This window comes from Carassius auratus, chromosome 14, assembly GCF_003368295.1.
Source record: "Carassius auratus strain Wakin chromosome 14, ASM336829v1, whole genome shotgun sequence".
In the NCBI taxonomy this organism is placed as follows: domain Eukaryota; kingdom Metazoa; phylum Chordata; class Actinopteri; order Cypriniformes; family Cyprinidae; genus Carassius; species Carassius auratus.
In genome coordinates, this window is record NC_039256.1 from 25,179,807 (window position 1) to 25,195,654 (window position 15,848).

Here is a 15,848-nt window from a genome sequence, read left to right on the forward strand (position 1 = left end):
CTCACAGACTAAAGAAAGAAAGAGACGATCGCATTAGATAGTGGTGAAGATACTCTTCACTGATGGAAGATAAGCAGATATTGTGAAGGGATTAAGTTATCAAAGAGGATCAAGCTGGTTGATAAGTGAGATTCCTGGCAAATATGCATGATTGATAAAGAGACACAATGATAACATTGTTACCTGTGCAGATATCTCACACACAGACACACACACACACACACACTCACATTTGGTTTCTGCTATCGCTAAGAATTTGTGCAAGCAACACATTGCTGTGCCAGGCAATGCAACACCCTTATTAGACGCTATATGAAGACCAGCAGGTGATCTGAATTCTGAAGCATCTCTTAGAAGGTCAGTCCTTTTCCCAACGAGAATAACCAAACAGGACTGTAACAGATGCTCAACCTGTACACAGACTAATGTCATTTATAATTGGAGAAGTGACATAAAAATTAACAACAGAGAAAAAAAAAGAAAGAAAGAAAAATACACACTTTGTAGTGCGTGAGAGGCAAATAGACTCTGACAGAGCAGCATGTGTGGCAATTACAACTCAGTGGTAGATGAGACCGGATGGAGCGATTTCCTACAGCACTGTGGCCTTCACAAAGTTGCCATTAGAGTCTCTGCTGGGGTTCTCTGTCTTCTGTTATTACTGTCTCTCTCGAGGCAATCTACCTCTCTATCATTAAGAACAAAACAAAAATCTGAGTATTCAACCATTAAAAGGCAGACATACTGTATAAAATGGTCAATGTGACAAAGAAACTTCCAGGTCATATCATACCCCAAACTGAAAAACAAAAAAAATATTAAGTTACAGATTCTTAAAAATAAAGTTTCTTTATTGGCATCAATGGTTCTATGAAGAACCTTGAACATCCATGGAACCTTTCAAATGCAGAAAAGTTTATTTATGGTCGAAAAAGGTCGCAATAGCCAATCCTTTAGCAATATAGTGAAAGTCATGCCAATAAAGCTCACTTAAATTGAACTGAACTGAATTGAATTGAGAGAGAGAGCAAATCAAAACATAATTATTATTATTATAATTATTAGTTTTTGCAATACATGCACAATGTCAAACAAGATTTGATTCTGTTTTATTAAAGTATTTGATTCCCTGCTTACCTACAACTGTGCAATCACGTGACCACAGACACACAGAGAAGCTCATTAAAAACACAGATCCAGCATTTAATAGATAACAGCTTCTAGGCTCTAAGCGATGTATGTGGGGTCACACAGAGTAAGCAGATGAAACTCAGGGTCGGACTTTAAATATAACAGGCCATGGCTGTAGGTTAATTGCCACAGTGGCAGGGTAAGAAGGGCAGCAATGGATGTATGCAGACACTCTAGAGAAGAGAGGGATGATCTGTCTGATAGTTAAGTGCACGGCTGAAATTAAAGATTAGTTGGTCGGATTTGTGGGCCAAGGAAAGGTACACGGTGCCATTTATTAAAACGCTTCCCATGCTCAGCCTTAAGAGATTATGCTGTCTGCTCATCATCATACTTCTATATTTACATAACATATTCTTACTATCAAAGTGGCTCACTGATGGTCTGTCATCGTGTAGACTTCACAAATGCTGTGAAAGACACTTAAATCACCATTACAGTTTTATTTCATGCAAAACATCTGTTGCTTCATCATATAAACCCAACAAACATCTTTTTGTCAAATGTTTTGCTGTTAAAGTGTACAGTACTTGTGCTGCCTTTAAACTATATGCCATTTGATTTGACATTTTGTTATCTCATGCAATAAAATTCAGTCACTTTTAAAAGTAACCAAAGTGTCCGAACACTTTTTGGGGCCACTTTGAGAGACATTTTAGGGGCACATGAGGACAGATATAGGAGAAACAGACTGGGATAAGAGTGTCCCCTCTGCTCTTTCAAACAGTGAGAAAAAATTAACCAAGAATTTCGGTTAGAACCACGGCCCACACACTCAAAATAAACCTAAGTGGGTCCTTACAAGAACAAGCGTAGGTGGACCAGTGACTTCCAGCTGTTGGCTGATATGCGGATGAAAGGGAACAATGATGTAAAAACAAGTAGATGATGTCTTCATTGATAGCATACAGAATTACCTCAGCCAGCGTTGTGTCACAGTACAAAAAAGTAATTATAGGAAAGGCTTTCAGCTCAGGACACAATTAAAATGATTAAAGGCCAGATTTTGCTCACATACTAGATGATAATGGATTATTAGTCACCAACAAGGGCATAAAAAATGGTAAATAGCTAAGAAAAGAAGGCAAAATAATAAATATCTTTTTCAGGGCCTTTATAGCATTAAGGAAGGTCAGATGGTGTCTCAGGAAAAACAGCCTGAAACTTTCCTTGTCTTTTCCACAAACAGTCAAAAGAGCAGCACCCCTGTGGGCAACGCTCTCCTACTTCTCTCTTCCTCCCTTCAGATGCCAGTGCCATTTCACAGGCCTCTCTAGATCTGCCCTGCCACACACACACACACACACATGCACACCCTACCGTCCCCCATCACCTTGCTCTGAGATGAATGAGATCGCCACTGTCCTCAATCATCTTAATCACTACATTGGAAAATGCCTTGTTCACGGTTATCATTTTCGGGCTGCCTTCTGGCAGCTCTCCCTGCATCTCCGTGTGACAGACTGACTCTCACAAACACGCACATACACACGAGTGACCAAGATAGAAGAGTCACAGCTAACAGATGGTGGACGATCGGGGGGAAGATTCCTAATTTTGACTCTTCTGCCCTTTTCGAGGGGGCCTAGTTTAAGAATGTAGGTTCAGCATCTGCTTCCTGCAGCACAGAGGCGATGTGCTGAACGCTAGCAGCCTCTCCAGCGCGATGATGCAAGCGCAGGCCAACACCACAGCCACCTGAGATGCCAACACTGCGCCGCTCTCAATTAAATGAATCATTTATATGGATCAAAAGAGCTTCTTTTGTTCCTCATTATCCTATAAAGATTGGTGTTTGGATGAATGAGAGGGAGTGTTAGGAATGTTGAATCAATGAATTGACTATATTCATGTATGCAAAGTCGAAATAAACATATTTGCAGTGTTGGGGAGTAATTTAGTTACATATTACAACGTTACGTAATCTGATTACAAAACAAGGTTATACTTTATTTTAAGGTATCCTTGTTACAGTGTTATTATACATTTAATAATTACTGAGTATTCATTAATTAAATACATGCACTTACTATAAGGTTAGGGTTACTTGCATGCAATTATGCATAATTAATTGTTATTATAATAGTAAGGGTGTGTACTGTAACGTGTAACACCTTAAAAATAAATTGTTTTATCCAAAATAAATGTAACTGTAATCCATTATTACATAGGACACATGCTTATTTGACTACATAACTATATAGTTTATTGTGGGTTTATGTATGTGCTTTATTTATTTATTTATTTACTTATTTAAATAATATTTTTCTAAGGCACTGTTACATGCCAGTGTTTTTTCTGTCACAGCTATGCAAAGATTTGATTTCGAAAACTTGTCTTGTTTTAATTTTTAAAATGATTAACTGCTGAAAACATGCATTAGAATTATTGAAAAGTAATTCAATGTTATCAGTTACATAACTAAATTATTCAAAATAGTTTCACTACTTATTGGGTAACTTGTACTCTGTAACCCATTACATTTCCAAAATAACCTTCCCAACATTGTACATTTCTAATTAAACTCACCTAAAATTTAGTAACGGGAATTTGTAATAAAATAATTACAAATAAAAAGACAATATAATAAATAGAGAACAATAACAGGTGCATATAAACTAAAGTTCTAGCGCAATGAAAGTAGCTAAAGTAAGTGCAGAACATTCAAAACAGAAACAGGCATCATCTAAAGTTATCTAAACACTGGGAGTAGTCTGGTTTTGTGGGGTTGCATGCGTCCTGTGTGGAAATGGTGTGAGAACCACAGACAGAGAGTGATAGCTGTCACACACTGATGAGTACAAGAGAACAAAGATCACTGCTAACACATCTGAGACGTCAAACGCTTTCCACTTTCTGTCTTTCAGTATCCCCCCTAAAAAACAATCCTTCCTGATGGCCTACCTGTGTCCTAACCATTAGCAAGGGAGGGTAGCTAAAATCCAGGGGATCAACTGTAAGTCTTCATCACTAAGAGTCAATCCAAGGTCGGCGCTCGGTTCAGGCAGCTGGAGTGTGTCTGTCTCCCGAGCTCCGCTTAAATGACGAGGCTTACCGTACCTGTGCGAATGTCAGCCTCAATTCAAGACGGCCTGCTGAGTATTCCGCCGTGCACCGAAATATCATCAGCCTCCCTGAAATGTGTGGAACACAGCTACAGTAAGCACATTATACAAGTCTTATGGCTATAATTAAGGTCCTATTATTTGCTGTTGTTAGATATTTGAGGAGATTACACTCTTGTTTTGACAGATCCTCACCACCATGGTGCCGAGAGAGAGTGAGATTAAATGTGCAGTGTTGCTACAGAATGCTATTATTGTTATGCCATTATAACTCTGTTGTTTAAGTGGTATACAATTGTGTGCATCTTTAATGCGCACAAGTAAATGAGCCTTGCAGATCAGGCGGTGTAACTATTAGGCTACCGAATCAAGCCTCACGCAGTCGATTGAGTGGTGGCAGAAACAGCAATGGTCCACTGATCATAGCTATCAACAGAGCAGTAAATCACTGCACTAGGAATTTATTCACAACAATGAGAAGAGACAGCTGAGATGCCCATCATTCTTTTCAATGTCTGAAAATTTGGTAAAAATTATGGGGAAAAAAAAAGAATAATAGCCTATAGTATAATATAATATAATATAATATAATATAATATAATATAATATAATATAATATAATATAATATAATATAATATAATATAATATAATATAATATATAATTTATAATTTATAATATAATATAATATAATATAATATAATATAATATTGTTTTAATGTTTACAATTATTAACAGTTGAAAACATGCATTGGAATTATTGAAAAGTAATTAAATGTTATCAGTTACATAATTAAATTATTAAAAAATAGTTTCACTACTTATTGGGTAACTTGTACTCTGTAACCCATTACATTTCCAAAGTAACCTTCCCAACATTGTACATTTCTAATTAAACTCAACTAAAATTTAGTAACAGGAATTTGTAATAAAATAATTACAAATAAAAATACAAAATAATAAATAGAGAATAATAACAGGTGTATATAATATAATATAATATAATATAATATAATATAATATAATATAATATAATATAATATAATATAATATAATATAATATAATATAATATAATAAAAAAAAAAAACTTTTTCCTATGGGACTTAACTGAGAACCTTCTGGTTAAGTACAAAGTTGACCATTTGAAGAGCATAAAGGGCAAATTGCAGATGTGTAATATTGAGACCCACAGCCTTCATTATCTCCCTCAGATTTAGAGAAACGTGTGAGAAAGCACTGGAGAGGATGCTGTTTGCATCTGGGTACATCTACAGGGCTTGGACTATAAATAGTATGCTAAACAGTGTGAAAGACGCCTGAGACATCCAAAGAAGTCAATTGTGCTGAACGCTCAGGGAAGACTGTGTGTATTTCTTATTATGCACTCACTTTTCACTGAGGGCAATTTGTTGTGTTTGGGCTTATTTTTAATGAGGCAAAAAAGGCCTCACATATTCTTGGGTGTAAACACCTGATAAAAGCATTTCAAGAACACAGCACAAATGTTAAACAGAGAGGTTTTTTGTTTTCGTCTTCACTGAACACAAAGCTCCAAGACTGGTTTTGCAATATCATGGCATCATCATGAAGCAAACATGACTCATTTCTCTGAGATTTCAGGACACATTTGCAAGCATGGGTTCAGGCAGCGACACTGTGTCAGTGTGTGCGTGCATCTGTCTGACGTCCAGAGGCGGCATCGTGCTGCTCGTCCTGTGGAAGCATGCGGTGACAAGACAGCAGCTCTAAACAACCCCACCGTCCCCCTCTGTGTGATTGATGAGGCTAATTTTGTCAATTAATGAAGAAACCCCTGTTGATTAACATCAGATTGCAGTTTGTAACTGTTAGTGCACCGATCTGTCAGAAATTCATTTTAATTAGAAGTCACCACACTGTACTCCTCTATCAGCTACCAGATCTGCTGATCCACATCAAGACACGACTAAGAACAGATCACACTTCCACCATAGACTTCATTTCAAATATTCGCTGAGATTCAAGGGTGCCCACCTGGGCTGGACTTCCTGCTAATGCCGACATTATACATCATAATTAATTTGAACGCGCAAGATAATTAGCATGCTGTATTTACATAATGAACCCGCTAATTGGTTCATAACAGGCGAATGCAGTCAATATATCTGGCTAATGGCATGTCTGAGTTCACATATATGAATGGACAGGGACATGGACAGAAATGCTACAGGGCTAAATCTAATAGAGGACAAATAGAGATGTATGCCAAATTGTTCGCTGTTCTTTCAAGGAAATCGTTTGGCATTACGTTAAAATGTTCAGACATTTAAGACCCCAGGAAATCGCTTGATGAGAGAACTGCTGACGTGATTTTATTTTAAAATAGGATGCTTGGGTAAGACATTTTCAAAGGCTCATTTCTTTTATTTGTATTGTGTCCAATAGGGTTCAGTTACATCACATATATATATATATATATATATATATATATATATATATATATATATATATATATATATATATTATGAGTAGACTAGCATGTACACTACTATAAAAAAAGCTATTTTTTTGTTGAAATTAATACTTTTTACAGCAAAAATTCATTAAATTGATCTACAGTGACAGTAAAAAAGATTTATGTTTCAAATAAATGACATTCTTCTGAACTTTCCATTCATCAAGTAATCTTGAAAAAAAAAAAGTTTTGATTTTTAACACTTTATATTTATATTTATGTTTATTTTTATTTAATTTAATTATGCAAATCACTACATTACAATGATTTCTGCATCATAAGGACCATGTGACACTGAAGACTGGATTAATGGCTGCTGAAATTTCATCTTTGTCATAATAGGAATAAATTACATTTCAAAATATATTAAAATAGAATCCATTAATTTTATATTGTAATAATATTTCACAAAATTACAGTTTTAATGTATTTTTTATCAAATAAATGCAGGCTTTGTGAGCATAAGAGATGACGTCTTCCTAAACATTTGAACAAGTAGCGTTAATAAACGAAGCAAACAAACATGGATTAAAATCTATATTTTGATTACGTCTTTAATAAAAAGTCTTTAATTTTGATGAAGTCTTTAATTTGGTTTATAATTTGGCCCAACCCTTATCTGGTGGGAAGGCAAGTTCGCTGAAGATACTGAGGGCCTTTTCTCAGCCCTTCTTTTTTTTTTGCTTTATATTCAGCCTCATACTTCTTAAATGCACTAAAGAACAATAAATAGTAGCAGTGGTGAAAATTTCACAGCGTGGAGTGGAATAATCGGCAACCGTCCAACCCTGTATATCTTCAGCATGGACTAAGTACACTTCAACTTTCCATTTAAGAAATCACTGAGGCATCAGTTGTTATATAAGTGCCTTACAGTCATTTCTGCTGAGATATGGTGATAACGCTCATTATGGCAGACAGAAAAGAAAAGGTTTGCACAGTGGAGGCTCTCCGAGGCCGTGTTTATCTTTTCTTTATAGTCTACGGAAACACAATCCTTCCATAAAACATGCCCAATACACAGCTCTGATTCTCAAGCGTGCAGTCTTGTCCTAAAACAAATACATATGCAAACGGAGGTCTCTTTAGAAGCGAATAACACAACAGTATGTTTCCTCTCTCTCTCTCACATCCCAATTTTCATTTGATAAAGTAATTTGGCGACAATGGTGCAATTCAGCAGCGAGGGGCTGGGATTTCTATGAAAACATTAAATGAAAATGAAATTACGAGCCATGACGGCGGGTGAGTTGAAAAAGCACAGAAGAGCGAGTTGGTGTCTACAGTGGGATTAACATGGAGCAACAAGTGCTGAGTGCTTTTGCATCAAACCCACGGGCCCATGACAAATGAGTAGGAGAAGCTCTGCGTCTATTACCCGGCTTTAAGCCAGAGACTTCAGGGGTTATAATGAAGTACCGACTGGAGCAAAAGCAGAAAGTTCCAGAGGATGAGTGTTCTCTGTGGATCTTTGCCAAAACCCTCAAGACAACAGGGACATGCTCTAGGTCTCCATCTTTCTCTTTGTCTGCCTCCCTTTCAGATTGAGCGCATTCAAGTATGCAAACTAGATGTGCTATTTTTCTCTCTTTCTAAGGGACGAAAGTCCAGGGTGGTGGTTTTCTTTTCTAGGTCTGTTACGGGGAACCTTATGGCACTATTAACTAGAGACAGGAGGAGGAGACTGAATGGGAAGAAATTGTAACGTTCAAGTGGTTAGAGGAACAAAAGCCCCACCTTTCAGTCAAAAGAAGCAATAGTTGTCACATTTTATGGCTGTTTATGCTGTTATTGAAATACTGAAGAACAGATCCTTTCTTCCTCCAGTCAAGAAGAAATGAATGCAGAATGCCTTTCAAGTTCCTGTATATGAATTTAGGTAGTAAACATGATGTAGAATTGCAATTAAGATACAACTGAAAAATCAATTCAAATTTATATAAAATTCTGTGGGGGGAAATGCTGGCTGACAAAATGTATTAGACATGATAATAATAAAATATATTTGAATGCATAACAGGAGCCAATTTTTCAATTCTTAATTTTGCCAAACCTAATGAGCATGAGCTGCAGTTGCACTCCTATTACCCTACACAGAAAACAGCTGCCCGGAGGGGTTACCAAGATGGCTGCCGAGTGAACCGACTTGCCTGTAGGGAGTTTGCTACAAACACAAGATGACAGAGCTATAATTAGCACGGCTGAAAATAATATAGAGTCAGTTGTTCACCGAATGTGTGCCGCTCATCTACTGAGGCATTTAACTGGCCATTTAACTGGTGTTACAGGACTAATAACAGAAATGAGAACAGAACCAAATGATCCAGATAGAACACTATAAAGGACACATTTTTATATAAAACATGACTGCCGTTAGACTGTGTCGTTAGAGACTAATACAACCGGCTCAGATTCCTTATTTGATGTGTGAAGTCATACTGGCATCGGGCTAAAATGTGTTTTTTGATTAATCACGTTCTAGGAGGTCTGAGTTCTGACACTGGGAATGCAGCAGATATGAAGTATAATTCAAAAACTGATGGAGTGGAAGAAGATAGAGTGGCAAATCCTATCATCTATGACTGGGAAAAGACATTTCTTCAGGAGAATGTGGAGACCACATGCGACTTTGTGAGCTCTTAAGTGGGATCGGCCTTTATGTATTCCTCATCATCTTTCCGTACACCTAATATGCCAACCATGAAATGGAATGGAGCCTAATACAGATCACCACCTTTGGGGAGAAATGGACGGTGTCTCACATGTAAATCTATACAGACCTCCGACTTCCTATCTGGAGATTGTCCATGTCTCACGTACAGCAGAAGGAATGAAAGAGAGAGTCTCGACTGAAGGCTTTCACCTCCACCCGGGGAGTAGTATGCCTGTCAGCCTCAGTCTTAGTGGCCGTGTCAGCCCTGCGCTCTGGGTTAATGGACCTGCCAAATCAGCCCCAGTTTTCCCCCTCCTAACGAGACACTGATTGTGGAATTTCCAGAGTATCCGCACACATAATGATAACTCGCATTGAGACGTTTCCATGACTGACTGAGACCGAAACAACTACGAAAAATCAGGTCAGGCAATCACGAAAATTCGATTTATGAAATACGATAGCAGAAATATGCTCGATCTCTTTCATAGTGTCATTTTCATTAGAGGAGAGTGTAGAGCTGATATGTGTCTCTGGAGGGTGAGGCCCAGACAAACGCTTGTGTGTGACGAAAGCCGAAGCACGGAACTGATGATTTCAACTGCTTGGCTGTGCTTTAGGGAACGTAATATGATCAAGGCAGATGAACTATCTGAGGGTCTGATGAAGATGGGGCAGCAGTGGGAGTAAACGTAGCTGTCATTTGGCAAACGAGTACCATACCCAGCCACTGCTGAGAACCCGTTGGCTTGCAAAGAATACACAGAACTAATATCTAAAAAAGGAAAATGGGAGATACAGTGAAATTGAATCATTGATGGTTTATTGCTGTTATTATTATTCCTCCCCCACCCAAAGGTTCCAGTTTCCGCTAGAGTTATCCTTATAAAACAATCTCCCAAATGTCAATTCAATCAATTAAATAAGGCAATAATACCACAAATGGCCAAAGCAAAACAGCACTTTAACAATCAGCATCATTCTGCATCAGTGGCACTGATGTTCCATTAAATACCCTTCTAATCATGGCTTTACAAACGCAGCCTCCTCCCAAAGCACGGAGGGCCTTGCTGAATGGCGGAAGCTTTGAGGATGGGATTTGAAGAGGCAGTTATCAAGCCTCTCTGGTTCGTGCTGAGACTCCCCCACCCAGCCACACATCAAGGCAATCAAGTGCATTAGCATATGCAAAATCCTATCACACAAAACACATGGTTTGGATGCCATTTCCCAATAAACACGAATGTGCGCATGCCGGCAATATAATCACAGACGCGGGTGCCAAGTCGGTTTTGTGCTCAGACTTCGGCCTTTGCTTTCTTTATGACTATCATTACCGGAATTGCAATTATTATTTGGATGCGCTTTTGTTTATTCTGTTCAGGACCAATTAGAATTTGTTAATTAAAATCTTAATGTCTCCTGCGACACGCGGTAAATTCAAGTTAGCCATTGTTGTTGAACAATGCCGTCCCCCTGTAGACAATACAGTCCTGGAATAAACAAAAAGGCCATGGGAAGGAAGTCAAAGATATGGCCTGAATCAATGATCTTTTCATCCCTTTACTTCAGTCTGGTTCTATATCAATAAATGAAAGAGGTGAGATGTGAATTGCGATTCATTCGCTCCATTATTTTCGAGCACATTTCTCTAGAATTAGAGGCAGACGCTGAGTTATTGTGAGGTAAACATAACCAGCGCAGGATGCCACCACATTCCTCTGACCTAATTCCATAATTAACAGAGGTTTGAGACTAAGCAGAGGCATATTCACAGAGAAGAGCTGGAGACACTGTGCAGGCTGCTGCAAACGCATCTTCATCAATTCATTAGAGACTTTGTACCCAAAGGTAAAATAATAATCACCGCTGATCATTCCTCACCTCGATTTGCATGATCTTCGGGAGCAATATGTAATGCTCAGAGATGTGCAGAGTCGCACAAGCCAAGCTTTCTAAGAAACCCTATATGACTTGTGATTTACATCAGGCGGATGAAATGTTCTCCCGCAGCACTCGGTGTATTTCCGCTTCTCTCAACCCATCAAACATTGATGCCTAAAGCTACTGCATCTCCACAGCAGGTATTAAAACACACAGCGAGAATGTGTGCCAGAATACTACAATGCATAAAAGGTGCTATGCTGGGAATCTAGTGTTATGCTGCCCTGCTGAGCGCTGGCCGACACTCTAAAACCAGGATGGAAACCACAGCTTTTCAAAACAAAATGCATACTGCACAACAGAACAATGGTCTCAGATATTTCTCTCTCATAAAGAATGATTGTTTATGCCAGTGAGGTCAGGTGTCCCGAATGTATGCTCCTCTAAAAGCAGAGGTTAAAAAACACAGTAAATCATACATTTCCTATAGAATGACAGGACTGACTGCTCTAGCACTTACATCGTGGGTGATTTGCTCTGTCTAACGAGACATTGTATTTTGGAGCTACGAGAGATGATTTGTTCATAGGCATTGTAAAGAGAGCCACAATAAAGTCCAAAGCTTCAGGGAGTCTTTAAAGGAACTGCACCCTCTATCTGAAAGGTATTTTTTTATATGTTTATGACTTGGAAAGTGAAAAGGAAAGCCATGCATTTTATGCACATATTCATTTAGTGAGTATGGAACAAATAACCATTTTATGTCAGCTAATATCACTTTGACAAGGCCTTTTTTCATTATCAAATATTTATTATTATTATTTATTCATTTAGACCAACTTTCATAGGAATTTGGTTAACATATGAAAAAACCCGTATAAAACAATTCAATAAATTCTGATTGTTAATACTCCTAATGTTTAATTATAAATATATTTTAAATGAGTTACTTCACATATAATTCTTAATCATATATACATATACTTGCAACAAACAAAATATTATATTTAAAATAAAAGTAAGAAATATTTAAAAGGTCTAATGAAAAGTCCGATATTTTATCTGAGATTAAAAGAAGCCATAATTCTGAGCGGCTTGATTATTTTCCTAAGGCGGCTACAACCCTATGACACTTATTACTTATAATTACCATAATTAACAAATATTATTAAACAGTACTGAATCAACTATATAATTAAATAGTTGATTATCCAAACTGAAGGCTGAAGGCATATGTGGTCACAGGCATACATTTATCAGTATTTAATGACTTCAAACATGGCTCATTTAATCCAAATTAAATGATAGATACAGAACTGTCTATTTTCTATCTTAGCTCCTTACACAAGTCATTGTATTTATCTGAACTTTTCTGTTCCTGCATGGGCTCTGTCGTTAGAGAGGTGGCGGCAGGAGATATTGGCCAGCTGATTGGTGTTTTTCAGTCCCTAGAGAGAACAAAGGTTAAGTTAAATACCAGCCCACTGAATTATAGCGGAGCAAAATCTATTAGACAGACCCCCTCATCCGTCAAAACTCGGCCGCCAAATGCCGCTGGAACCGTTCCGCTCTCCATTAAGATTCCAGTACGCCGGGACCCCAGGCAGGTCGCTAGTTCATTTAAAAGTCTTTGTGGGGAGCCATTAATTTTGATAGATAGATATCACTAAACTGCTGAACAAACATCCTACTCAGTCATTTGCATACATTACAGTAACAGTGGAAAAAATAAAGCATTCCTACCGATAAGAGCTGCACGTATGAGCTACTCTGTGAGCATTACATCAGTTATTTAGAACGGTTTAAAGCAGAGGACTGTAATAACTATTCAGTTTTAATGTATGCTGTAGTGTCTTGTGTGTATGAAATGCTTTTATGTAATGAAAAACTCCCCATCCTCACCATGAATGCATTTAAGAGGATATTCCCGCAATACAAACAACACATAATATCCTCCAAAGCATGCCTAAACTAAAAACAGAAGAAGGGGAAAAACATTCATTGTTAGCAAGTAGTGTGAATTATGATGCACAGGGATCTTTGGTACTAAAAACAGATTAAATAATGTATACAAGGCAGATGGAGTGAATCTGTAACTACTCTCCCATAGTTGACCTAATACTTTAGATAAACACACTCTCACATATGCATGTTCATATTGCAAGAGGGAACATTGAGCAGTTGGTAATAAAAGCAAATTCCTTTATTTGACTTTAAAAACTAAACCTTATGCATATCAGGAGTTTATTTCTCTCTTGCAACAGTGTGCTCTGTGCATTCTGAAACCAGCCTTGATTTGCTGCCACAATCATTTCTATTTAATGGATCAATATATCAACGGCGCATCGCCATGTAAGCTAATAAATGCATATTTGTTCCAGAGTCTTAAGCACCTTAATAGGAATCTAATATGATATTCCCTTATTTGGTGAGATTTTTTTAATATTGCAAAATGTCCCCTCCACAGTTTCAGAGCGGTGTGAAATGTGTACCGCTATTATTACATCCAAAAAAGCTGACACCTACCGAGGCAAAATTCCTCTACCGCTCTCTCTTACGGCCTCCCTCTAGTTAAAGGCTTTTTATCTCATAAAATTTGGTACATAGTAGTTCATTCTCTCCTACTATCTCACTGGCAGGGCTCTAAATCTGCAGTTTGAGCTGCCATGAAAACTGAAAAGAAACAAATGTTCTGCATATGAAACGCCACAATCGTATTGTGTTGGGTCTCCCTGGAGCAGCAGAGAGTAAAAACACACACACACACACACAGAGAGAGAGAGAGAGAGAGAGAGAGAGAGAATAGTGTGATTTCAGGGTAGATTAAATCAGACGGATCTCAAGGCTATACAGTTCATAAAAAGGAAGAAATCTGAAGATTATGAGTGGCCACCTGTAGTAGTGTGATTTGAATGAGTATCTACAGGCATAGAAAACACTGCAAACACGGTAACATCTGTCTTTTTTCCCCATTCATGCAAATTTCCTTTCTCAACAGCGAATGTTTTTGAAATACTTCCTGCACTGTGGCTCTAAAATAGCATCTGCACTTGACAGTCATTTGTCAAAAGGTCACATTAAGGTCAAACACATAAAAAGGCGATCAAGAAGCCTGTTGTACGGCGAGCAATGGAGCACATCTAGCAGAAAGCGCGCACACCCCCAACCGGCTCCATGTTCACAAATTCAATCACTTCTTCTATAACATCTAGCCTGCTGTCCACAATGGCCGAGTGAAATAGCTTTCGGCCTCCTTTAGCTCAGTGACAATGTCTGCCCTGTCATCCGCAAAAGAGCTGGCGCAGCTGTGTTTGAACGTGCTGTCAGTCAGCATCTCTGCGGCCGGGCTCCGACGCCTCTGAAAACGAGTCGCGAATGGGAGAAACAATGAGGGTGGAGCCATTCCCTTTCAGCCACGGCTCTCTCACTCGCTTTTTTTTCCTCTGCTGTTAAAAAATCCCTCTCGAATCATCAAACGGACGTGACTGCATTCAGCTTAGGCTGCGCGCCGGCTCTGATGACAGATCAGGCGAGACAGGGACGAGATGCGTCCGCGCTTGCTCTCGGGGCCCGGTTGGCTTTTACAATCCTCCGGGGACGCAGTGAGGCCCCGGTGCTGCCGCAGTGGATCCACGCCTCTCCATTTCCCCTCACTCAAGTTCCAATCCTCCCCGAGTCCTGCTAATCAATACTGTCACTAAGGCCACAGAGGTATTCTGGCTTGTTTTTCCGTGCCGCACTGCAGGCGAGAGCAGCTCATTGTTCTTAAATCATACAAACCTAAGCAGCCCTCTTTTACTAGGAACAGATTTTTAATGTGTGCTGGGGCTATTATTCTTATGCCACCCAAAGTGCCACATAAGCCCCCCATAAATCTCAACGTTAAGCTTGTGAACAAAGAGCTAAAATAAGGTTAACTGCTGTCTTTCCAGTGCTTGGGGAACATATGGGAAGACTCTCAGACTTGATAAGTCATTGATTAATGGTTCGTTCTTGTAGTTAATAACACCACTGAGGAACGGGGGTATATAAAAGTCAGGCCGTCGCTCAGAACCGGCTTAAAAGTCGAACTTGCCTAAATCAGCACCATTGGACTCTGTTTTGGCTCACATGCCAGAAAGCAAAAGTCAAACAAGTGTATAACTTCCTCACTTCGCAGAGTCTGAGAAGTGCTGTAGCATCTAATTCGATTTGAGGGCAGCGTTTCTGTTATCGAAATGGGAGAGGTGCTTTGAGAGCTGATAGCCCTTAGAAAGTTGGCGTGAGGGGGGCAGTGGCTGGTCAGCAGATGTAATCAGCATGGGGTTATAAGTGTAGAAGGCTAAGAAGCCCTCCATTCGAGTCTGTGGGGAGAAAGTTGTGCAGTATAAATAGAACCCAAGATGAACTCCCTTTGGAGAGACGAGGAGAACGCTGATAAACACCTCACTTTGAGACAGCCTATCCAAGCCTATCCAGGATTTTTGCCTTATTTTCTGGTCAAAACATGTAACCATTCCTAAAACAAGATACATTTGACTTTATAAACCTATTAAGTCTATATTTATTAATAGATTAAATC

The 15,848-nt window shown here is 38.7% G+C and overlaps 1 protein-coding gene across 8 annotated transcripts in view; it reads right to left on the minus strand.

Moving 5' to 3' along the window:
* Positions 1-15,848, minus strand: part of diaph2 (diaphanous-related formin 2) — a 381,616-nt gene that overhangs the window by 82,711 nt on the left and 283,057 nt on the right. The gene's annotated exons all lie outside the window — the stretch shown is intronic.